At 38.2% G+C, this 25,932-nt stretch overlaps 1 long non-coding RNA gene across 2 annotated transcripts; it reads left to right on the forward strand.

The window, feature by feature from the left end:
• Positions 1-25: 25 nt before the first annotated feature.
• Positions 26-18,394, forward strand: LOC107982453 (uncharacterized). 2 transcript variants are annotated; one of them, XR_010002068.1, is made up of 5 exons: positions 26-85; positions 7,068-7,224; positions 7,421-7,531; positions 11,871-14,445; positions 15,151-18,394. It is a non-coding gene; the product is annotated as an uncharacterized LOC107982453 (long non-coding RNA). The 2 variants fall into 2 exon arrangements; XR_001729999.2 differs by lacking the exon at positions 26-85 and adding an exon at positions 116-4,004.
• The last annotated feature ends 7,538 nt before the right edge of the window (positions 18,395-25,932 follow it).

Genomic DNA, 25,932 nt, shown 5'->3' on the forward strand with positions numbered 1-25,932 from the left:
TCGCAGAAATCTCACGAAATCTCACGAGAATACCAAGTACTTCCTTGTTCCGCTGCGAGCAACCCAATGGTCGCCGCCGCTGCCGGTAAGTTTGGGGGTGGGGGGGGCGTAATTTCGGGTGGGTTTGCTTACATACTAAGAAAACCTAGGGCCACTCCTGACCCTTGCCCTGCCTTATTTAGCCTGTGTTTTGTATCTTCTACCAGCTTCCTCTCTTTCCTTCTTATGCACAGTTAGCTGTAATTCTGGAACTTGTAGTGCTTCAGAAGCCATGCTCATTCTCTCCAAATCTCCATATTTGGCAGGAATGTTTCTAATTAGTTTCATTGTTGTCCCAATTTTTAGCTGCTTTTAAAATATGCCAGTTTCTCTCTCCCTTTCACTTTTCCTTTTTGTCCTTGGTTTATTTCAGTTTCTTCAAACTGAGTTCAATGTACAAATGTACATGTAGTTTGTACTCGATGCAATGGGAGTAAAAGACCAGGAGGAGTCAGAATCTTGCCCTTCCCTGTAGACCTGTTGTTCTCAACTCGTGGGTCCCCAGGTGTTTTGGCTTACAACTCCCAGAAATCCCAGCCAGTTGACTAGCTGTTAAGATTTCTGGGAGTTGAAGGCCAAAACATCTGGGAACCCACAGGTTGAGAACCACTGCTGTAGACTCAAGCAAAAGCAGCCTCCCCTAGCTTGTCTGTCCTTCCTAATTTAACATCTGTCATCTTGACCACACTCTGACATGCCTTGCCATTAGTGAAATGTTGGAGTAAATGCCATGCCATATAGGAGAAGAGAAATTTGTCTTTTTGTTTAACCACACTAAAAAAGGGTCTGGGTCAGCAACTCATTTTACACATTGTTCCAAAACTGGTTCTGATTCGACCTAGGAAATCTATCTCACAACCTATTTTTTCATTTAAACCAATTGTTGGGCAAATACATTGATAATATACCCTTACATAAATCTGGGGATTCTACATTGAGTTAGGAAATATGTTCCATAAATATTCTCACACATGTTCAACATTTATCCCTGATATTTTCCTCTCATAATAATGATATTTCAGTTTGGACTCATCCTTGGAGTGTTCCCCTCTCATCCTTGGGTCTTACCAGGAAACATAGTGCAAAGGATAAATCCCCTTGTTTTACAGATGCTGACATTTGATTTGCAGACTATAGTTAGTAGAGAGCCAGACAGATTCACCAAAGTCTTTAATGCTGATGATTAATCTGATATTGATAACAAAACAACACAATATGTGCAGAATGTGGATAGGAAAAACCCAACTGCATTTTGTTCTTACACATTCCCATTGCTATTGAACAAATCTTAGTCTGGAATTAGCATTGAAATAGCCTATAAATTGTGTGTTAAAATGTAATCAATATTTGTATTTGTGTTTGTGTTTGGGCAGCAAATTCTGTGAAGAAAGCTTCATGGGATTTATTTCTGCTTAGATACCTGAATGGTGGCCTTCAAAATGTGTCAGTTGTAATTTAAGATTGGTGTTTAATATGGAATATGGAGATCAATCCAATTGATTTCATTGAATAAAAAAGTCCTTGTGAGGATATATGAGTACACATTTTTAAATGCAACAAGCCCAATAATTGGTTTAAATGTAAAAATAAATTGTGTCTAGAGATATGCAGCCCAGCCATAGCTGATGCTTTATTGGTTTTTACATTTCACTAACTGATGGGCTTTCATGTAAAATCAATATTATGCAGTCAAATATATTTTGCTTTGTTATGTTGTGGGTTCAGTTAGCTGAAGTACCATTTTCATGTCAGAGACCAAACCTTTATTTTGCAATAAACATGCTTTAAAATAAAAGGGAAATTGAGAGGATCACTTTTGCCTAATAAATATTCCAAAGCTTTCATTGCAATAAGGTATAGATTTTATCATGCACTTCTTGTAGGTTGTATGTGTCTTTGGGGTGGAGGGGGATATGTACATTTTCTTGGCTAACTCCCAGGCTTTTAATTAAGTCCCTGGCTATTCCATCCTTTAAAAGCAATTGCCATCTATTAGATGGATCCCACAAAAAAGCAACATTGGCATCCTTGCTTAGCAGAGAATGAAAGTAGGTTGATAATGCTGCACCTACCTGAAGCAGACAGCAATGGCACATTGTTTTGTAATGGTGTGGAGGGGCATATGTTTTGTTCCCTTTGGGCATTTTTGACAGTTGTAATAGAAATGAAAGACAGTTTTTCTTAGCAGAAGAAACTATTGCTTTCCTTTCCTTCAGATTGTAATTCGTGGCTCACAGCAGGAGGCAGGGGGAGGTATGGGGGAAAGAAGGACTGAAGATCACAAAGTAAAGTGAACTGGACGTGATCCTACTTGGTCTTGCTTGGAATGTTACCTAACTGCATTCCACAGAACTCACTGTCACAAGAGAAAGACCTTGGCAGGGCAATGTATTTGGAGCACAGACATTGCAAGAAATAGTAAATATAACTCATTTAAAATGGCTTGAAATGTCAGTCCTCTCTTCAGATGGCCATAGCTTCTCATATTGCAAAATGGCAAATTTTACTTCAGGGCAGAAGGATTGTGTTCCTATGACCGAGAACTCGAAAAACCTCTTTGGTGCTTTACATCTCAGGAGGACAATGGATGTTTTGTGAGAATTCCAGCTACCATAAAATAGTGTCTCAGAGAGTTGAATTCTCTCTTATGTTTTCTCACTTTTCTTGCTGATTGAACTCCACAGCACACACAAATATATATCTTCCTCCCTCTCCCCCTTCTTATCATCCTTCCACAAAAGCCCGGAAAAAGCAGGTGCAATTTTACAGTCTTCTGAATTACAAAGCTATAATTACTGAGGGAATTTCATATTTTCATGAAAGGAAGTTTCTTCTGTTACAGAGTTCTCAAACTGGAAATTGGCATTTCAGACCAGCTACTTCTTCCAACCCTGCAATTCTGAAACACTCAAAAGGTTAAAAAAATAATAGACCTAAAAATAAATATACATGTCGCTTATTGAATTCAGTGGAGCAGAGAATTCTTCTGGACTCACCGATTCAGTTAGAGACCAGTTTTACACTTTTTTAGTCATGATTTAAAACAATTGAGCACACGCCATAAACATCGAGTCATTGGAAATGAAGTCTGGTGAACCATTCATGACCCAACTGAACTAATACGTTAGAATATTATAGCTTTAGAATATGTGAAGTGAATAGCAAGTCTGCTCACAAGTCACTCTGGCAGAGCAATGGCTGAAAGCATTTACATAAAAATGTATGTTTTTGTTGAACCAAGGGTATGTTTATAGCATATGAAATGGCCAAGTTTGTCAAGTGACCTAGACAAAAGCTAAAGGGAAAACATGCTGTTGTGGACACAGCTCAACTTTTTTCCTAAAAGACTACAAAGTCAAAAGATATGAGTAGGATCTGCAAGAAGAGGTTGCAGTGTAGACTTTTCCCATTGTTTCAGGGAATGTGACCCAAGTCAATTGATTCAAATCACTAGAAAGGAGTTTAATTTTGCTAATCATGAGAATGAATATACTCCTTGTTAAATCTATTCAACAGAGGAATGGGCTGCCTCAAAGAATAGTGATGCTCTTTCACTGAAATTATTTAAACAAAAGATGAAAAGCCACCTGCCAGGGATGATTTAGAGATGGATTTTCTACATTGGCAGAAGCGTGGGCTGTACCAGATGAGGCTTGGGATATTTTTTAGTGCTATGATTCCATTATTCTAGCAACTTCCATATATTTTCCTCTCATTGCATTCTCAAAGCACCATGGTCAATTCCCACTGTACTGTGTTGCATACTACCTATTCTTTTTAACCTTGCCTTCTTCCTCCATCCCTGTGTTGTGCTGGCTCCAATGAGGAAAGCATTGCCAAGAGGTAGCTGTGCCAAGAGGTGACAGATTTGCTCTGCTGCCCTTCTTTTTGCAGTGGTCAGGCAAAGCGGGATGCTTCGCCTGGCCTTTCTGATGAGACCCTAAGTTCCACTGAACTCAACCAAGGTTTGTATAGGAGTTCACTGCCAAGAGACTAAGTTCTTGTAAATTCTGGAGAACTTTTGTACAGTCCTTGCAGATTCTTGATGTTGTGTAAAGTATGGATGGCTTGGTAATGGAAATCTGCTTATGCAGAGGCAGCAGAGCTAACCTGGGAAAAGAGCAAATTTTCTCCCGATCCCATTTCATTTTATTGTCTTCCCATTTCCAGTTTTATAATTAAGTGGTGAAATAAGAGTACCAAACACTGCAATGAAATTCTAAGACATAGTGGGGACAAGGACATATTTTAGGGAAACAGCAAACTATTAGACTTCTTAATAATGCTACATGTTGAAATTGGATTTGTTTGTGCCTAATGGTACACAGCATGATATCTTTATTTGGTAATGGGAAAAGGGAAAAGTTAATAATTTTATAGAAGCAGGAGGTTAAAGCAAGTGATTTTCTGAATATTGCAAAAGGAACTGTGTGGTTTTCAGCGTGAAATCCAGCTCTAGTAATTTTAAATAAGAATGAGCAAAGTTGATCTTCTACAATGCCATTTTATTCATGTTTACTCATGCATAAGGAACTTCCTAGTGGGTGGCACTTCCTAGGTGGTATCCAAATTTACCATGGGTCTGATGCACACCAATCCAGCTCTGGATCAGTCACTTTGCTGGCTCTCTGACATTGCTGTAATGTCACAGCAGCCATGTACTGGATAGGGACCTTATTCTTCTATCCACAAATATAAAATCCACTTTTGAAGACAAAAGTTACAACAAGAGTCTGATTCTTAGAATTTTTATCAGTTGAAGGCAACCTTGCACAATCAAATGAGATCTTCAAAGCCCAATTAAAAACAGGGAAGGTGCCATAAGATGTTCAATAAGAATGGAGCTATTAAAAAGGATTCCCAGTTTCTCTTTCCTAACATGTTTTATCAATTGTCCCCTGTGCCCTCTTATCAATCTTTGGTCCAGTGAATCAATGGGTTTAACTAATTTTGGGTTTATCATTTCTCAACTGATTCAGTGAGACTCTTGTAGCAGTTGGAAATTTAGGCCTATTTGTTCAGCTAGTGATTTAAGAACTTATTTTTTAATCTTCATTGTCTAAGGCACTATCCTTCCACACAGACACTAGACATAAGCTGACACAGAGAAGTACTTTTTAGTGCAATAATTTCTCTGTCTTGCTACAAAGCTCAGCAAAAACAACTATCTTCAGGGAAATGTAAAATGATTGCTGCTTGTCAAATCAAATTTGAATTTAATGGATTTCCCCCCACCCCACCCCCAATATATTCTACAAAATTGGATGTGGTTGATAGCTGCTGACAACTGGAAGACCCACTTCAGCAACTGGAAAATAATGACACCCAATGCTCACTAAACATTTGCTGTTGCCCTGACTTAGAAGTGTTTAAATAATTTTGGAATATTTAAGAATAGGCAGGACAGAATAAGCCATCCAAGAAAAAAATGCCAATGTTCAGTCTAATATAACCATTGTCACTTCTACTAGTACTTTAATTTCAATGTTACTTATGCTGAAAACTTCAGCCCTGCGAACCCATTCATATAGATATGAATCATTTAATTACGGTATATCAGCACTGTATTCCCTATATTGGAGGACCTATCACAAGTCACATTACAGAAACAAAATGTAATCCCAGATACAATTCAATTCAGTGGCCTTAGCAATTTTGCAGTTAGGGATTTTATTGCATGAAGGAGGCAAGCTAGCATTGAAGCATGACACTAAGCAAATCCCACTGTTGGTCTACCTCCTCCCTGAAATTGACCTTCCCCCCCACTATTGATGGGAAAAATCCATCAATAGTTGCCAATCCTGCAATCGTCCCATCACTAAACTTGTATGATGAGGCTTGTATGTTTCTGTGCCAGCACTGAAGTTGTGTTGGGGTGGGATTCTCATCCTCTCCCACTCACCGCCCTCACTATTCACGAGTCAGTAATTTGTTAATTTACAGTAGTATTGGGAGAAATAGAAAACACTATTGAAATGAATGAGTTCCACCAGAAGGTATCATAAAGTCCCTTAGAAGACTTAAAAATCCTACAGATGACAAATTCCTGCAGAAGACCTGTGGGCAGGTGAAACCATGGGTATCAGTTCCATGGATAAAAGAGTTGTATAATATTGCTTATTGTTGTCTTGTCCCAGTCAGAGGGCTCTTTTCTACTTTTGTTGTGGGCTGTCAGTAGCTGGATATAACTATTTCTTGAATTTGCACTAAAAGGCTTTTTAATTTTGGAGCATGGCTTATTAAGGCTATCATGTGTCCTTTATATTAAAATGGTTTCCTCACTGAATTTTATTTGTTGTTGTTTTTCTTAGAGTCATAGTGTTTTATTATTTCAACACAAAAGTGCTATTTCACTAGGATGCTATAACTCAAATAAATTCAAGGAGATAAAGGAAAAGAAGAGGTTGAAAGAGGAGAATTGCTTGTCCCATTTTCAATGTCTATCTTGAAATGGTCCTGCATACCAACACTGGAATCTACATGAAGATACACCTCTCTGGGGGCATTGGCTGAACCCCCCCCCCCACTATGTTTCAGAATTATTTTAAAAATCCACTAGAGTGTGGGAATAAAATGTTGCAACTGTTTCTGGAAACTGATAGCAAATAGTGCAGTATAACAAACAAAAATTGGCTAACATCGACTTGCTTAGTCCCAAATAGAATAGAACCATTCAATCAGTTGTTGAATGGGGAGTCAGAAAATAAATCAAACTAATGAATCTAATGGGTGGTCAAAATTAAAATATGATCTAGGATATTGTTTGCATAATTAAAATTAACTATTTAGCTATAAATATCTCAGTCTCCAGCAACATTTGCCCCAATGTTTTCTACCTAGAAATATCTACAATTGCTTCAGATATGTGTGTGTGTGTGTGTATGTGTATGTGTGTGTGTGTGTGTGTGTGTGTACACACACACATACATATATCCATAAAAAGATACTGCTTCAATGTGGATTGTGAGATATTTGCCCTTAATTTTGCTTTTGAGACTTGAAAAAAAAATCTCTCTTTGTTTTCATAGGACAGGAAACCAGGAAAGTTGGCTCAGCAAGCAAGCATTGGAAATCTGGCATCTTCGGAGCAGTCATGACCTAATTCAGATCTGTTCCATCCATCTCTAGTTTTTCAGATGTTTTTAAAAAATAAAGACTTAAAAAACCTTCTTGAATATGGCCCAAGTAAGTCAAAACCACAAGCCTAACTCTAACATGTTTCCCGATTCCTTTGCTTTATATTATGGGGTATATTTCTGTTTCCTTCACTTCTATAAGCTTAATAGAAGAAACCCTTTAAAGTTCGTCCAAAGACCACTTACACTGACATGTGGTATTAATGTTTTATGACTGAGCTTCATTGCATTTCTTATATTTTCAGACGGAATCTGAGCCAGAAACATTTTTTGGAAATGAAAGTAATGTGGGCATTTGGCATCATACCACTTTAAAAGAAAACTGTTACTCTACACCAAAACTATCTTAAATGCAGGTAATTTTTACTACCCATGAATTACCCTTTGGTTGGTGTCTGAGTATATGCACATCTTTACTGAAAATGTTTATATCATATTATCCCAAATTACGGTTTACATTTACATTCAGGTTGTCAGTTGAGCATGATGCTACCGACAACAGTAATTAGTAGTGTTGCTCAAACAGAGGAAAGAAAATACCCTGTTGGCATCCAGCAAAATTGATTGCTAAAAAACAGCTTGGATATCACCTGTTGTGTATTGACAGATTTTCTCTTTTGTTGTTGTTGTTGGTGGTGGTGGTGGTGGTATGGTGATGTTTCAACATTTTCATGACAATTAGATTATCAGAAAATACTCTTCCATTCAAGCTTTTGGAAATATGGATTAGGTGGTGCCAAAACAGAGCAGCACTGAGAAAAGGCCAGGCTCCCAGGTTGTCATTTCAACTGGCCACAAAATGTATTTGCATAACAACAACATACTGATATAACCAAAAATATACAAAGACAGTGAGGTGAAGCCCAGGTTTGCCAGGTTTTGTCCTCTGTCCTCATTGTCTTTTCTATAATCTGCTGGACCAGCTTGTTTTTCCTTGCTTGTGCCTGAGACATAACATGCCCAACTATAGCATCATGGAAAAGCATGGTGAAAAAAGCACCAACTTATACAGTTACACAACCTGCAAGGTAGTCAACCTCTGTTTGCTTCTCCCTGTCCACTCACCTAAATTAGTGCCAGTTGTGGAAAATGCAGCAGTCTTGTTCTGGTGCATACATGTGAACAATGTTTGCAGAACTGAATAAGCAAGAGGTTCTCAAACTTTTTAAGTGGAAGATCGGTTCAGGGTCCCTCAGACTGTTAGGGGGCCAGATTATGATGAAATAGTCCAAAATTATGATTGTTATTGTTGTGTGCCTTCAAGTCATTTCAGACTTAGGTCAACCCCAAGTCTAAAGCTTAGGACAGGGGCCAGGTAAATCACCTTGGAGGGCTGCATCCGGCCCACAGGCCTTAGTTTTGGGCCTCTAGAATAAGCCATACAGAATTACTTATAATAAAGGAATGTGATAGCAGAGCAACAACTTAAATGACAACCTAACCAATGGAAAATCCCCAGAGGAGGTGAAAAACATGGCCCAATTATAGTCCCCCAAAGGCAATCTGTAGTTGCCCACTTAATCTGAAAAGCAGGGCCAGATAGGCAAGTGCCTGGTGTCCAGCTAAAGAAAGAGGTCGAGACCTATGCAAGAACCTATGTAAGGCAGTCTGAAATCTCATGAGGGTATGGCTTTCACAAGACTTACAAAACCTTGAGAGACTAGGAAGTCTCATGATGAGAGCAGCTCTTATGGTGGCTGGAATATACCCTGCTGTTTCTCAATCAACAGATTGGAGTGGCTTCTACTTGATAGGTGCAGACTGAGAAGTTTTCATGGTCCCTGTGCAGCTCCTAAATTAGGGAATAAATAGGAATTGTGAAAATGAATCTATCACAAATGTGTAATTCTAGATTATGCATTTATAAACACATTAGTGAATTCTGATTATTGTTTTATCATTTTATCTCACAAACTGTCTTGAGAATCCTTTATTAGAAAAGATCTAAAACATTATAAATAAAGTATTATGGCACAGCAGGTTAAACTGCAGAGCTGCGGAACTTGCTGACTGAAAGGTTGCCAGTTCAAATCTGAGGAGTGGGGTGAGCTCCCACAGTTAGCCCCAGCTTCTGCCAACCTAGCAGTTGAAAAAGATGCAAATGTGAGTAGATCAATAGGAAGGTAATGGCATTTCATGCAGTCATGCCGGCCACATGACATTGGAGGTGCATATGAACAACGCTGGCTCTTCAGCTTAGAAATTGAGATGAGCACCAACCCTCAGAGTCAGACACAACTAGACTTAATGTCAATGGGAAATCCTTACCTTTCTGTGTGATGCAGAAATGAAGATCAGAAGAGAGATTTTTTTGTGAATAAATGTACTGATAAACTACAAAAGTTTTGTTTGTAGAAGTTTCTTGTTAGAAAATGCTGACCAATGAGAGATTGCCTGATAGTTAAACAGTCCATTTCATTGTTATGTATGAACTTGACATCTGAGGAGAATCTGCACCACTAAGGTGGCTTGAACATCAGCTCATCATCACCTCATCTGATCTCAATAACAACAACTCCTCCTCCTCCTCCTCCTCCTCCTCCTCCTCCTCCTCCTCCTCCTCCTCCTCCTCCTCCTCCTCCTCCTCCTGGAACAAACAGCAACATTTGTGATATAATATCATATCCCTTAAGACCCATTAGGAAAGCATTTGAAATGTTTTTCGTTGTTATTACTTCCAGTACTGCATTTTGTCTATTTTATGTTCTTATGAATCACTTTAAATTCAGTAAACTACATTTTTATAAAGAACTTCTATCTTTCAAGTTGTTAATCTAAGTATTCTGTAAGTAGTGTCTTGCTATTTTTTAGAAGACAGCAAAGTCTTCTAAAAAATAGAAAAAGGAAAAAGAATATGGCACACTTCCTTCCTTCCTTCACTGAAGATTTCTTATAGCCAATTTAGGGGATCACATTACAATTGCGAAATACCCGAAATATGTTTTTTTAATCTTACAAGTAGCAATAATAACCTTTTATTGCAAACAATCTTGTTAGTACACTAAATAAAAATATGGGATCAAAATGCCAAATTATGTTAAAGTAAATTTTATATGTCATCAATACCTGCAATTGATCCAGCTATTGGCTGTAGAGATGAGGAAACCTCTTTTGTGAAAAAGTTCACTAAGGTACCATTTCAAGTCCTCAAAATACCAAAATGTTCGTCCATTCAAACTTTGCAATCTAGAATGAATGACAGGAAAAACAATACATAATAATTAGTTCTCAACTGCCATTGAAATACGTAAAAATAAGTTTTTCTTTGCCACTTAAAACGTAACGTGTTGGAGCTACATCAACTATGTGGGGGCTGGCAGGTAATTTTTCCCCAGACACCACCCTGTTAGCTGCACCCTTTCCCCTCACATTAAACCCAAATACTTCAATTTTCTTCTCAAAATGACAAAAGGAGGTGATGCCATGTTTCTTTCTGTCATTATTTTGAGAGAAAGAGAGAGGAAAATAGACATGTTTGTGGGTAGTATATGGTCCCAAAGGGCTTGTGCAAATATTTTTAATCTTTACACATATTTAGCCAATTTATTTGTGATTTGGAGGCAAAAACTACTCCAAAACTAGACCATTTTCTTTTAATTTATTGGTTGCTGGGAATTTTTGGGGAACTAGTGGGAAGTTCAGAGTTCACAAACTGAAGTCCAGTGACCACATGAGTCTCACAGCCTGCAATTTGCCCACCAGAGCTAAATGTCCCTGTAAAAAGTGCTCCAGAAACAAGGAGTTACCCAAGAGAAGACCATTTCTAAACTGCTGGTCCCCAAGCTTTTCCTGGAAAGAGGACTTAATACAGTAGCTTCAAATATTGCCCTCATGTTCTGAATGTATTAACGGGGAAGAAGGAGTATATGAGGTATTGAGGGGGGCTTGATAGATAAAATGAATGCATTTGGTGTGGAAACTGGTAACAAACAGTCAAAAGGCATTTCTGAAAATTTGAGTCAACATGGAAGCATATTCTGGTTTTGATGGCTCCATTGGGAGATTCCATTATTTAACATTATTTTTGCAGAACTCTTGATAATACAAAATCATTTAGAGGTACTAATATAAATATATATAACTGTAATCATGTTTATTTCATTCCCATAGCTTATTATCCAAATGTTTTCTGTTGTGAATATGCTAGACACCTAGTCAATCTGTGTAAATATACCACATTCTTTTTACAGTAATTTGTATTCTCCAGATGCCTTGTTCCAGGAGAATCTGGATTTTATGTTTGCAATTTTAATAAATTAACTAATAACATACAGTGAATAGGAACAAGCCAGTGTTACACATCAAGCTGTCAGTGAAAGAGAATTAAAATGTGATCATTAAAATTATTGTCAATACTAATACTAAAATTAGTAGCAGCAACAACAACTGTTTCGTCAAGAATAAATCCAATTGTGAGTTCCACTTAGAGTAGAATAACTGAATTAATGGAACTTAATATACATATTGACGTACCAACTTCCCATGGATTTAATTCAATCTACCTGGACTAATTATAGAGAAAGTGATTGCATTTAGCCATTGTTACTGTTGCTATATCACTATCCTCATTATCACCTATACTATTGCAAAAAATATAATATATTACATCTAACAGAATAATAAATTGGTATTATTTTATTATTAAAACCTCATTTAGTCATTGTTGTCTCTGCTGCTCTTTCCTACTCTCCACAGTTGTTGAATGAAATCCAATAGAGTACTTCTGCCAGAAGAATGAATAATATTGGCAAACAGACTAATCTTCCCCATTCAGTTCTCTCATGGATCCAGAATAAACTGCAGAAGGCTGGGGACTTTTAGTAGAAGAGGGGGAAAGAGGCAGGAGAAGTCCTATTGTATGGCTGGAAATTCATTTGCATGATGTTGTGTTTTGCACAGTCTCCTGGAATGGATGAGTGCAATAAGTGAAAAAAGAGTGGCTCTGCCACCTGGCTTACAGTTTAAAAGGACAAGGTGCCCAAATATGCGGGGTGGAGAAAAAAAAATCAAAGATCAGTTCTTTAATGTTTACATCAATTTTCAAGGTTTTATACGTGTCCTTGAGAATACGGAATATGGTAGCTGTTCTATAATATGTAGATGTCTCACCACTAGCTACTTTCAGTGGGACAATGGATTCTATGAACAGAAAGATGGGGAGCCCTCTCAGCCCAGTAGTAGCAAATTTCTATATGGAACACTTTGAAAAACAAGCCCTAGAAACAGCACCAAAAAAGCCAACTGTATGGTTCAGATATGTTGATGTCACCTTTACCATTTGGAGCCATGAGGAAGAGGAACTCAACAAGTTCCTGGACCACCTCAACAGCATCCACCCAAACATCCAATTCACCATGGAAAAGGAAAAGGAAGGAAAACTGCCATTTCTAGATGTTCTGGTCATCCGCAAATGCAATCAACAATTGGGTCACACAGTTTACAGAAAACCTACACACACAGATAGATACCTTCATAAAAACTCCTTTTCCAATGATTTTTATTGATGCTTTCAACATATAAACACAACTAAAAGGATAAAACTCCAACCCTCACCCAAGTCAAAAAAGAAGCACAATCAAAGCCCGACAGACCATGCACAAAGAATCTGCGAACCTCACCTCCTCCAACTAAACCACCTAAACTGGGTTCTACAGGCCAATGGATATTCCACCATGGACATCAGAAGAGCTGTAAGGCCAAGAGCAAGCCAGGAGAGTAAGATGTTCTTACCATACATCAAGGGAACCACTGACCGCATAGGCAAACTGATGAAGAAACACAACCTACAAACTATCTACAGACCCACAAAGAAAATCTAACAAATGCTACGGTCAGCGAAGGACAAGAGGGATCCTCTCACCTCTGCAGGAGTCTACCATATACCATGCAGCTGTGGACAAGTCTACATAGGGACCACCAAACGCAGCGCCCAAACACAAGTCAAAGAACATGAAAGGCACTGCAGACTAACTCAACCAGAGAAATCAGGCATAGCAGAGCACCTGATGAACCAACCTGGACACAGTATATTATTTGAGAACACAGAAATGCTTGACCACTCCAACAACTATCATGTCAGACTACACAGAGAAGCCATTGAAATTCACAAGCATGTGGACAACTTCAACAGAAAGGAGGAAACCATGAAAATGAACAAAATCTGGCTACCAGTATTAAAAAACTCAAAAAATCAGAACAGTAAATAAGAAGCAACACTCTGAGACATGGGAACTAGGGGCAGCTAACAAAGGATGCCCCCAGGCAGAAAGTAGCCAGTAGATGAAGCAATTCAATGCAAATTAGGGTGATTAACTGCAACATTCATGCTGGCCTCCAACTGACAAGAGTTCCTCCCTCACCCTGGACTTCCCACAGATATATATAAACCTTCCTTGCTGAGCTTCTCCATACCTCACAACCCCTGAGGATGCCTGCCATAGATGTGGGTGAAATGTCAGGAGAGAATACTTCTAGAACATGGCCATACAGCCTGGAAAACATACAACAACTCTGTGATCCCGGCCATGAAAGCCTTCGACAACAAATACGTAGATGGCCTACGAATCAGGAGAAATTGGTTGTAGGGGGTTTCTGCATGTAAAACCCTGAAAATGGGAAATGCAGTTTGAAATGAAAGATTATTGCAATAGTAAAGCAAATAGACTCATTAAACAATATTGATTAATATAATTATTAGAATAACTGTTCAATTAAAAATATTTCACCGCTGTTTAAGAAAAACAGTGGACATGTTTTATTGCACAACTGCATGGAACTCAAAAGGTGAACAACAATGATATGGTAAACTAGGGCCACATATATTAATACACATAACCCAAACTCGGCAGTGGGGACTGCTAAATGTGGAAATCAGCTCGGGCAGGATGTTCTTCTTATCCACTCCAGTTGTGTATTATTGAGCGCCCAGGCTCTGATGTCTTCTCATGTTTTAATGGGCCAATATCTGCTGGCTGGCTAATCTGATCAGACAATCCTCCTGGTTTAGTCCCTCCCTCAAGCTGTGAGACTTTAGAATCTGTGGCAGGACCAACCTTGGCTAGCCACAAAGGTGATTTTTCCTCCCATAACATGGAGTGCAAGTTGAGGAACCTGTTTCACCCAAAAAGTGCTCCTAGCACTGGTAACAAAACCCCAGGTTCACCCCAGACTGACCAAACATTGGCACCATCAGGACAGCTGGAACCATCAGATGAAGAGGCTTGTCTCCCAAGTCTGCAATTTATAGAGCAGAAAAGTGACCAGAGCATAGGTCAGGGGTCCCCAAACTAAGGCCCGGGGGCCGGATGCGGCCCTCCAAGGTCATTTACCTGGCCCCTGCCCTCATTTATAATATAATATTTTTATATCAGTTTTACTAATATAATATATTGTATATACATATGATATTGATAATAATATTATCATTTTATACAATATAATAATATTAATTATATGTTATATATTACATATAATATTACAGTATAGTGGTATAGTTCAATATAGTAATATATAATGCTAATATTGTGCTATGCTAATAATATATTCTATGTACATACAGCTGCTCTGAGTTCCCTTCGGGGTGAGAAGGGTGGGATATAAATGTAGTAAATAAATGTAGTAAATGAATAAATAAATAATTTTGGACTTAGGCTCGCCCAAAGTCTGAATTGACTTGAAGGCACACAACAACAACAACAACAATCCTAATTAACCTGATTATCTCATTGGCCAGAAGCAGGCCCACACTTCCTATTTAAATCCTGATAGGTTTATGTTGGTTAAAATTATTTTCATTTTTAAATACTGTATTGGTCTTTCATTGTTATTGTTGTTGTTTTGCACTACAAATAAGATATGTACAGTGTGCATAGGAATTTGTTCGTTTTTTTTTTTCAAATGATAATTTGGCCCCTCAACAGTCTGAAGGATTGTGGACCGGCCCTCTGCTTTAAAAGTTTGAGGACCCCTGGCATAGGTATTCACTGAGACTTCTTGCCAAGCAAAATAAGAAGCTCTCTTAATTAAGATCAGCTGACTGCAACCAATTTAAGTAATAGCTCTGGCACACATTCTCTATTGAAAACAACCAACCATCTGATCTCTGGCTCTGGTAAGGTGTTCCTATTTCTGATTCAGATATTTGAAATCTTGACCTTGGACTGGCTGATGGCTCTTTTTGACTATTGAAGTGGCTAGCAGTTCCTGTTGTCTCTTGGATTCATTGAATTCTGTCCATCATGCTCCCTTGCTAGCAAACCCTCCAGACAAGTTTGTTTCCAATAAATCTGCCTGATTTACTGCCTTGCTTTATTTGAAAAAAATCACAATAAATTTCTTTCTCTCTAACAATTGTCCATGATAGTGCTGAAGACAGCTTGGTAAATCAGGGCCTTTTCTTTGACCAAACTGAGGTCATTTTCCCATAATTTACTATTAGTACTTTGAGGGCCAAACCACTCATTTCATGCAACAACAGAGGGAGCAAACCTGATCAACTAATTTCTCAAAAACCCAGCCACTCAAATGTCATTGTTCATTGTCCCTCAAGCTGCAAACAAGCCATTGATTTCCAGGCCCAACTGGATGTCCAGCATAGGGGGCCTCATGTGATATGCACCATCAAATCTCTCAAACCTGAAATAAAGTAATTGAACAATGTATATTAATAACAGCTTGCAAACAATTCTGGAGAGAGTGAACATATTTTAAAATATAAACCCACTACTAAAATGCAAAATATGAATGATGAGTAAATACCTCTTTCATTTTAAAAGAAAGAACCTCAGCAGTGTGTAATTTCCATGGGCATGTCCAGTTGATGCTTTCTTACTCATTGACAGTTTTAAAACATAGAACTGCAGGCTATTATAAGTAGTCAGTAGGTTATAGGGAATCAGTGGCCAAATACAGAGGCATTAAAGGACTGCTGTTTTTCCCCCTCTCCTTCTCCCACATATACCAGTAGTTCTATCTTGGTTCTACCTTAAGTGTCTCCATTGATAATACAGTATGGTTGACTTTGCTAGGTGACCTACGCACAGCTTCACATCATGATGAATGCAAGTTCATAACATCATGCTGATAAAATAGGGAAGAAATTCTCCTTACCAATATTGCAATTTTTCTATCAGAAGCTCAGACCCAGAAGCATAAATCCACACTAAAATCAGCCTTGGGAATTAATTCTTTACATTAGAAACAAGATTAGTTCCTGCTTCTGAGAAAACACGGCTGTATTATATGTACAGTGTTACTTGTTGCCTGGACAACACACTGTTAATTCCAATAGATTCCTTTTATCATAAAAACGGATTTGCACTGAAGGGCAAAGACCACCTCCATATGCATCCAGACTGCATTACAATCTAATACATCACCTTATACATTTATAGGTGTCTGCTTCTCCTGGCTTGCTGAAATACTCGCCATAAAAATGTCCATGTGAAAAGTTGGTTTAAATGTCATGTGTTTTCACTTGGAAACTACCTAGCTGAATGAGCATCAGTTCCAGCAAGAAAGATCCCAGTAAGAGAAAAAATAAAACATGTCTTCTTCAGAATATGGATGGTCACTAGGGGCTTTTGAATAGACACTGGATACCTCCTGTTATTTCCTGCTCATTCTGATGTCAACTGAATTTCGCATTTAATGAAAATAACACTAATGCCACCCCTTAAAATAGTGCCAGGTTGGTTGCAAATGCAAAATAAGAGAGTCATTGACATCCATTGGGAGAATATGTGGATAGTGGGTTTCCCAGCTGAAGCCAATGAAGTGGTGGACTGTTTGGCACCAAGCTGGGAAGTTGCAGTTGATGTGGCAGTGCATTCCTTTGGGGAAGTTTCTAAAACATTGTGCATGCAGCAGGAGGCACCTATTGCTCCAATTATTTGTTAATCAGATTTGTATGAGTGCCTAACATTTACCCTTTGGGAAATCAACCTCCTATGCCCTATTACAAAACTATTTTTTCTTTGCCTTGGGTTTACTAAACATAAATAGTAACAGTTGTGTCTCTAGAACATAGTGAGATATAAGTCAAAACTTTCCCTGCAATTGGTTATATAGTTCTGTGTTTTTTTCTGGAATAATCAGCAATGTCAGGTGATGTACTCAATGAGAAACATGGAAAGGGATGATATTTTAAAGTAAGAGAGGATTTTTAACAAGAAAAAAATAATGGGTGGATAATTTTAGAAAAGGGTTAGACAATATGTTTATTTCATTTTATATTAAGCAATTGTAATTGCTAAGCATGGGATGGGACCAAGTCAAGGATCTCATTAAACAACAGATCCTGGACATAGAGTGCCAATTAGACTTAGCCTGCACCCCAGCCTTTAGTGTTAGTGAATCTAACAGATATCTCACCACCCCCATGGCATACCTAACAAACCTGGAGGTGCCCAAACACCGAAGGGATTTCACTCTGGCAAGATGCCATGCCCTCCCATCGGCTGTATTGAAGGGGAGATATCAAAAGACCCCTTTCAAGGAGAGATCATGCCCATGTGAGTCCGGACACACAGAAACAACTGAACATGTGCTCCTTCAATGCATGTTCTACAGAGACATTAGAACTAGTCTCATCACTCCATAGCTTCTTAAATATCCAGGGCACACAAGAAAGTTTTATACCACCCTGCTGCTCTCGGACTCTACCACTAGAATAATTTACAGTGTTATTAGGTTCTGCGCTGCGGCACATAAAATTTGATGGATTATGATCAACCCCGCAGGGCAGCACCCTGAAGGGAGCGCAGCTGGAGCAACCTGTTGCGACTGAGGTGTTGCTGGATTTGCAGTGTGCCCCTCCCTCTCCCTCTAGTGCTCCTAGTGTTTTGATCCCTCCTATCAGACTCCCCCCTCCCCTTGGTCCCATAACTGCTTTGTTAAACATGTCTTTAAACTGTACTGTTTTATTTATTTATTTTTAAAAAGCTGTTTTCTAATTTCTTTTATGATTGCCTCCCTAGGGAACTGTATTTCCCCATACTAGGGCCTTTGTGCCCCTCTCTGTGCTGGTCATGGACCATAATAAAGTCTTGATTGATTGATATTAGCCCATTGTGTAACTTGTGTTAGTTTACCAATCCTCTCCTATTCCCAATCTTGTTTTCTCTTCTAGATTGTTTTACAGATTTATGTCTATCTGTCTGTCTATTTACCTATGTCTATTGTCTATTTCTCTAATAATTAAAAAATATTGCCAAAGATGAGTAACTTGGCCTGTTGATCATGATATCCCTTTAAATACATTTTACACCAATTGCATATTTATGGGAAAGATAATACATAGTATAATATGTGCCGATATAAGTATACTACATATTATGTTACACTTACTGAAAATAAGAGGCTGGAACACTACATCAACTCACCTAGGAGAAACCAATGCTGAACTTCCTTCCTTCTGGATTGGCATGGTTCTAATGCCATGTTAAAACATTGCATTTTATCCAAGTTTTTTTTTGGGGGGGGTCTTTTCAAAAGCTATACAAACATAGAATTATGAACAGTTTTTACTGGTTTTAAAATCATAGAATCATGGAGTTGGAAGAGATCACAAATGCCATTTAGTACAGTTCTCAGGTCCCATCTACACGGGCCATTTAATATGGTTTTAAGCTAGCAGCCGTACAACAAATCCACAGAAGTGCATGAAAGCAAGTCCTTGGTTTGTGTAATCACCAACTGGGCATCAAAATAGTTCCAAGATTTCCTATGTAGTCATCTGCTACTTTCTTCAATACTGCTTTAAAACTGAATTAAATGGTAAGTGAATCTCAGAAGGATCAATTGACTACAAAAAGTCAACTAACAAATTATAACATGCACTTTCACTAAAAGATCTGTGAATTGTTATTTGGAATTTCGTATATATATATATATATATATATATAGAGAGAGAGAGAGAGAGAGAGAGAGAAAGAGAGAGAGAGAGAGAGAGAGAAAGAGAGAGAATTTAGATATAATCTATGGATGTTTATTTTAATAAAAATGTGGTAGATTTAAAATGCTACAGGACTCATATTTTACCTCACAACAAACTGGCATCTACTCTTTTCGAAATCAGGTATCTGACACTTGATGAATCTTTGCTAATTATGGAAAATGTCCTCTTAATATTGGAGGTCATGTGAGATGAAAGAAACATTGCTTGAATAACAGATAATTCTATAAGTAATGTAACTACACACATCTAAAACAATTCTTTGGACAAAGAAGAGAGGTATGATGGAAAACGGGAGAACTGAAAAGCAAATCCACAAATGTAATGTGATGTTATGAAATTAATTACAATCAAGACAGCTTGGGAAATTATATTATTCTAGGGAAATGGGGAATGTGATTATAACATGCAAATTGTGATGTCACCACAACAAGCAATGAAAAATATTTATTTTGGTTTGAGCCTATATTACAGGATATCACGTTCTTACTGTATATAAAGTCATAAAGATTACATTGAGTTAGTAGGAACTACTGAAAGAGCTATTGTGGAAAGACCTCTTCATTGCTCTCCAGTGTGTATTGGATTTTATTGTATTATGTAACTAAACTCACACTGATGGTAATTTTGGAAAGTTTTATTAAAGTAGTTACAGTAGCTGATGAGAATGCCTGTTTTTTTGTTATGTTTTTTTTTTACTTTTGATATACTTGGAAAGACAAAGAAAGAGTAATTGCCAGCAATACTCCATGTGGTGCTTTATAAATCTTAGCATGTAGCTCTTGAGCTCAAGTTATAACCTTAAAAGGCATTTGCTTATACAGAGCAGAAAGATCTCTGTTTGCTGGAGCCAGCCAAATGACAACTCACCGAACAGGAAAGCATTAGGATTTTTAGTTGGGTAATGTTTTTCCAAACAGCCCATGCTGTGCTAATAAAACTGTTCTGACTGGCATCGTTCGCTGTGGAAACTGACAAAAGAAGCAGTTAAGTATTTTTTAAAGAAAAGTTCCAACAGTAAATCATTAAAGCGTGCAAACATTCCTCCTTCATCAGCCTGCATATTGTTTAGTAAAAACAATCACAAATCCAAAACAATGTAAACAAACAAGTCGGCACCTAATGAACATTCCCCCAATGCTCACTGTAAATAGATCTACAACTCAGAGAACATTTATCCAACACATTGTCAACTCGTTGTAAACACATCTACAAGTCATTACCCAGAATGTTGTCACCTCATTGCAGTTAAAGATGGTTGCAGGCTAACTGTAGTGTTTCTTTACACACAACTAGTTTAAAAGCCTAAGGGGGGGGGGGGAATGGCCCCAAATCCCTGCATTACATTGGAAATAAACAGCATTTTAGCATTTTTGAAGATTTGACTCAAAATAAGGAGTTTCAAAGCAGAAGTCATTTTATCTTTATTGGTGACATTCTTAGGGATACCAAGAAGCTATAGTTCTTTTAACTCTATTGTACATCTCCAAAACATGGACCATCTACACTCTCAGCTTCTGGAAAGATTCCATTAGCGTTGCTTTTGAAAAATCCTGCAAATCCCTTGAGAAGACAGTGTTCTGGAAGAAGCAAAGATCACCAGTAATGAAATCATTATTCTCCACTCTCAACTTCACTACATATAGTCTGAATGTCCAACCACCATCTCCCAAAGCAGTTACTTCATTCTCAGCTTAATAATGGAAAATGGAATGTTGGTGGACAGCATAAGAGATTTGAAGATGGGCTTAAAGCTAATTACCAAAAGTGCAATGGATTTTGAAGAGACACAAATAGAGGGGGTGTGATCAAGGTGACCACCCTCCCCTCCAGGACTTTGTAAAAGATAGTTAAAAAATCAAGACTTTATGTTCTATATTCCATATATTTATAGTAGAAGGTGATTGAGACTTTTTACTGGAGTTTACTGTGGATTATCCCTGCACTCTGAGGCAAGAGATAACAACTTCATGAATTGTAAAATCATGCTGCTAAAACTCCACTTTTATGCATTTCCATATTGGGTTCCCCAGATGTTGTGAACTTTGTTCTTATCAAATGTTTTCAAATTGTTTATATCATTCATGATTCCCCTTTATGCAATGTAACCCACCTCTATGGATTCTCCCTTACTTCCTTGAAATCTATCTATCTGCCTATATGTATTTGTACTCTTTGGGATCCCCGGAAAATATGTATTTTTCCCAGCTGGGTTTATATTCCAACTTTATTTTATTTTTCATTTTATTTCATATAATTGCCAAGTCATGAAATCAGATAGGGAATATTTCGAACTCAACTTGAACCCCAGAACCTGTCCCATTTTCTATGACCCAGGCTTCCCTTCCCAAAAACAAAAGGATAATCTGCCACAGCTTAACCCAATCTAATTCAGATTGCATGGACAATATAAGGCTTGAGTCACCAAATTCGGAGTGTTGTCCTAAAGGTGATTTGCCTCCAAGGCAAACATTGTCATATCTCATCCTAAGGAAATTCCAGGACACCTCAGGAAGGCGCCCTGTGGAGCCTGTCAATTATGGCTCATCACTACCCATCACCACTTCCCCCCCTGACACCCCAAGGCATATCTAAAATCTGTATACGTGACAGGAACCCTTGATTGCTGTCATTAATCCCTTTAGAAATCGGTCTAGCAGGAATTAATATGATATTTCCTGCCCTGTCACTTCATTGTTTCAATAACTCCCGCCTTCTCCTTCCTGATTGGCTCGAGTGGGGACAAAAAGCAGCTCCCTATTGGGCCAACAGAGCAAGGCGGGAAACGAAAGCCTGCCTCGTTCAACCTTCTAGCCTATCCGCGATCAGATGGGCGGGGGAGCGGGGCGGGAAATTCAAAGGGCTGTCAGACTGAAATTTTGTATAAATATGGCTGTATTTTGATTATATGGTACCCTAGTAGACTGAATGATCACTACTAGAGTCCTTTTCAGCTGAATCGCTCAATAAAGACTCCTTGGCGGATTTTCCTTCAACTTTGGCGGACCTTCTTCATTTCGGCTTCAGGTTGTATTGCGGCTCATATTCTCCTATTGGCTCCGCCAAGGTCCGTTCTCTCAGGACCGGATCGGCTCTCTCCTTAAGGGGCCCGATCCCCTAAAAACGCGGTCGACAACAGGGGGAAAGGAGAAATGTGCCAACAGGAAACCACATCAAGCAAACCCTTGTTGTGACCCCTTCCATCTAGAAATCTATGCCCTCAGTGCGAAAGACCATGTGGATTCAAAATAGGTCACCACAGTTGTTTATGGATTCACCTCTGGAACACAACCATATTAGCTATGAGTGATCACCCATGATGATGATGATGATATGAACCAATGAATACATTCAACAAGCTGTATATAACTGCAAAGAATACAGTACAATACAGTCAGTCCTCCACATTCACTGAAGTTAGAGGCATAGGACCCCTGCAGAAGTGAAAAAACCATGAATAAGTAAAACTGTTTCCTTACCTTAGGGAACACATGTCTCTAGACATCTCTAGGTCCTTCAGTGCAACTTTGTGGTCAATTTCTGAAAGTTGACCATAGAATCATTCTGGGGAATTGACAAATGCTTGGAGAAATGTTCTTTTTAGGAATCTTTATGTTCTCCAGTGTAACTCTATGGGAAACATTAACCATAGAGCCACACTTTGAGAACAAGAAATTCCTAGACAGAACACATTAATCAAACCTGTGTGTAGAGGGCTGAGTGTAATTTCGTCTTTTACTCCTGTCACAGATACAGCATGTTCTCATACAAGGCCACAGAAGAACATTCTGAAGAGCAACTAAGTTGAACATTTATTACATTTTTGAGTTTAGATTAATAAAGGACCCATTCTCTCCAGGCCCAACCACTGTTTTTCATACAAAGCTCTCTTCAAATTAAAACACATACAAGCACACACTTCACGGAACAACTTTATGCTGAGTGGATGAAATTGCAATAGCTTTATTAATAACTCTAAGAAATAAGAGCAACGAATGCTATGTGGAATAATAATGGAAAAATAACACTGAATTTCCTCAAAATACTGTATTACCCATAGTATACTGTCAACAAGAAATTTGATGAGTGGATACAGCTACAATGCGGTATGAAAGCCATTATTGATATTTGAGTGGCATCAGCATTCCTAAGTTCCTTTGTCAGTGCCTTTAACTAACCTTATTCAGCCAGATCCGAAAACACCTATCTTGGAAACATTTAAAAAAATCACCCCACACCACAGGTTTTGAGGAAGAGGAGGAGGAGGAGGAGGAGGAGGAGGAGGAAGAAGATGAATGTTTGTTTATTACCTGCTTCCCCTTATGGCTGGAGGCGGAGCACAACATAGTTAAAATACATTATATTATTAAAAGTATGAGGTCAAATAGTGCAGAATTGCTTCTTGCTATTTCCGTAACTTAGAATCCTGCAGGTTACAGTTGTCCAAAAGGAACCATTTATACTTGGAAAGGTAGATGAATCTTTCAATCATTATGTTAAACCTGATGAATCACTCATTTTGTGTAAGTTTCAAAAGTCACCTTGACACACAGATAACTGGTAATATACAAAGGATTTAAAAAGAATAGAGCCCTGCTGGCTTTCTGCAGGCTGATTACAAGTAACAATGTGATTATATTAGCAATACTGAGAAAGGACAAGTACAGTAGTAAGTTAGTCAACTGCAAAGAAAAGGAAAGAAGGCATCCAAACAAATGCAGAATGTAACTTTTTAAATATAGGATATTTCCATCAAGAAATATCACTCATCCTTTCAGCTCCCCATGACCTTCTACTTCTGCTGTGCTGAAATTTATGAAGATTGGGCGGGGGAGCAAAAATCTCCAGCCTGTTGTAACATCCAGTAGAGATCAGACAGATTATTGATGGGGATTGTCAATGTCCCTATGGCAAAACAAGCTGCTATTGTCTCAGTCATTTGGCAGCATTCATTAAATTCATTATTTAGCCAGATGTACTCTAGGCTATATATATACATCGCACACATATACACACCTCACAGACTAATCCCGAACCCATGATGGAGACCAACGGAAAATTCCCTATAGTTGTAAGTAGGTTAAGAACCCTATGGTTTCCCAAACTTAACTTTTTTAAAAAAAACCCATCTGCCCATTATTTGAACTTATGTTTAAATTCTGACTTCATTGCTATAGTCTGTTTTCTTTAGGAACATGTTTCTATTCTTCGTTTTGGCATGGGCATTATCCCAGTCATTCTAGAAAATACTCCCTCATGATTTAAACTTGGCTTCTTTACAAGCTTTATTTTATCTGTTAAATATATCCATATCTTCTTTCTCTAACTGCACAGGAGGTCTAGAACAACATCCAAGAATCTCCAGGACAAGCAACCTTTATTTTCCTTAACTTCTTTCCAAACTGTCTCTCATGTCAGACAAAATATTTATGTCTGTTTCCTCTGTAGACTCGGTATAATCAGAGACACTAATTTACTGTGAGTGGAAAGCCTAAATTCCTTGTTCAAGTGTAGTTTTCCCATATTACGCCACTATCTGACTATGTCCTTTTTGTCTTTTAAGACATAAAAATGTGTACGTATGCAAATAAAATTTTAATCCTTAGTTTACTTTTTGAGAAATGGAGTAAGGCTCCAGATTCCAAATGGCAAGCCCACTCCCCAAATATGTCAAACAGATACATTACAAAATATATAGGGTTTACTAAGGATACTTGCCAGATCTATTTTGGAAGGATTTCCTATTTATTTTCCTCCCCCAATGAGTTTTATGGGTACCTAGAGGCCTCTTCCTGCATATCTCTCTCTCTCTCTCTCTCTCTCTCTCTCTCTCTCTCTCTCTCTCTCTCTCTCTCTCTCTCTCTCTCTCTCTCTCTTTGCACAGAAATAGTTATCTTTATAGAGAAGAGAAAAGAGGCAACATCACAAGTAAATTGACATGTGTGTGTATTTTGCTGCAAACATGTCATTTGCTACATGATGAATAGAAGAATCCCATCTAAATGGGATGGCCAGGATTTTGGAATAATCAGATAAGTGTATTCTGCTTTTAAAGTACATTTTTCAATCTCATGTGAATTTTGGGATATGTCTAGCACTGAAAGAGATACTTTTAAAATAATCTGTTAATGAGTTCCCCTCTGCTCCTTTTTTATTTCTCATGTGATTTCTCATGCTATAGCTCACTTTGAGAAGCTCAGTTTCAAACTTACTTTGCCATTTAGTGTGGTTGGCCATGTTGATGTGGTAGAGCAGTGGTTCTCAACCTGTGGGTCCCCAGATGTTTTGGCCTTCAACTCCCAGAATTCCTAGCAGCTGGTAAACTGGCTGTGGTAGAGGTTTCTTTAAAGGCCTAAGTTCTCTGGGATGCAAGAAGCTACTACAGTAATTTCAATGTCAGTCAAGGTTTGCTAATGGAAGTTGAAGGCAAAAGGAAAATAGGAAGATCACACTATATCTTGATTGAGTTGATCAAGGAGTTTCAAAGACTTAAGCAGGAAGGGAAATTCTGGAGGTCTCTCATTCATAGAGTCACCAAACATTAAAGATGACCTGGTGGCAAATAATCACAAAATTCTACATCACTTCTTTTCCATGATTGAGAGATATAACCACCTTCTCCTCTTTACAGAGAAAATGTATACCTGTGTTGTGATGGTGGTGTTAACATTTCCACTATAATCAGTTGTCATGCCTTGTGTCCTCTAAATGCATGGCCCAAGATCTTCGACCTCAACACATTGGGTTTTTATGGCCTCCTTTTCCTCTTCTAGATGGAGCCCACCAAGCGCCATCAAACTATGT

Source organism: Anolis carolinensis, chromosome 1 (genome assembly GCF_035594765.1).
Source record: "Anolis carolinensis isolate JA03-04 chromosome 1, rAnoCar3.1.pri, whole genome shotgun sequence".
Taxonomy (NCBI): domain Eukaryota; kingdom Metazoa; phylum Chordata; class Lepidosauria; order Squamata; family Dactyloidae; genus Anolis; species Anolis carolinensis.